Source organism: Sceloporus undulatus, chromosome 5 (assembly GCF_019175285.1).
Source record: "Sceloporus undulatus isolate JIND9_A2432 ecotype Alabama chromosome 5, SceUnd_v1.1, whole genome shotgun sequence".
Lineage (NCBI taxonomy): Eukaryota > Metazoa > Chordata > Lepidosauria > Squamata > Phrynosomatidae > Sceloporus > Sceloporus undulatus.
This window is the reverse complement of record NC_056526.1, coordinates 745,498-746,501: the sequence shown is the minus strand read 5'-3', so window position 1 is coordinate 746,501 and position 1,004 is coordinate 745,498. Positions and strand designations below refer to the sequence as shown.

At 49.1% G+C, this 1,004-nt stretch overlaps 1 protein-coding gene across 4 annotated transcripts in view; it reads left to right on the top strand.

Moving 5' to 3' along the window:
* The window catches only part of IMPDH1 (inosine monophosphate dehydrogenase 1), a 57,160-nt gene that overhangs the window by 22,025 nt on the left and 34,131 nt on the right, over positions 1–1,004 (top strand). The gene's annotated exons all lie outside the window — the stretch shown is intronic.

Genomic DNA, 1,004 nt, shown 5'->3' with positions numbered 1-1,004 from the left:
AGCCCTGTTTAAATATTTGAAGGGATGTCATATTGAGGAGGGAGCAAGCTTGTTTTCTGCTGCTCCAGAGAATGGGACCCAATGGAGCAATTGGTGTAAGCTAAAGGAAAAGAGATTCCAGCTCAACATTAGGAGGAACTTCCTGAGAGTAAGGGCTGTTTGACAGAGGAACAGACTCCTTCCTCTGAGATTATAGTGGAGTCTCCTTCCTTGGAGGCTGTCTTTAAGCAGAGGCTGGATGGCCATCTATTGGGGATGCTTTGATTGAGAGTTCCTACATGGCAGAAGAAGGGGTTGGACTGGATCAGGGCCCTAGTGGTCTCTTCCAATTCTATGATTCTATGAGAGGGGAGAGAGTTGTGGTCCTTGTGGAAGGGCTCTGCTGCCCCCTGGTGCCCAATTGGCTTCATCACACACAGTGCTTGCATGGCAAATGGGGTGGTTCCTCCCCAAGACCCCAGTTGCCCCACTGTTGGATTTCTGAATGCTGGCCTGAGAAACCTTTCCTCACCCAATTATTATCTGACCTTTGACACCGTTGCTCCCTGGTTTCAAGATGGGCTGCCTCCAACAGTCGCTGGTGTGAAGGCTGACGTGGCTGATGGTCTCAGTTCAGACTTTTAAGTTGCTGGCCCTATTGCACACACACCCCCATAGTGTATAAGTTCCTCCTCACCCTATAATAATGGGGATAATGTAGCCTTCTATTCAGGGTTTGCATTTGGAGGAAGGACTGTAAGGGGGGGGAGGGACTTTCTCAAAGACACAAGAGGGGCATGTGGCAGAATTGGGGTCTCAAAGTGGATCCCACCCAGTGGCCCCCCATGCGTGGGCATCCGCCATCCTACCAGATACACTTGTTTCTTAGCAGATCATTAAAGGAAAACAACTATTAAAGGAAAACAACTATTAAACAAGACAGAGCATGCCTTCAGCACATTGTGTCTTGCAATGTTTGTGGTGTTATTCAGCAAGGATTGGGGTTGGGGTCCCCCTTTGGCCCT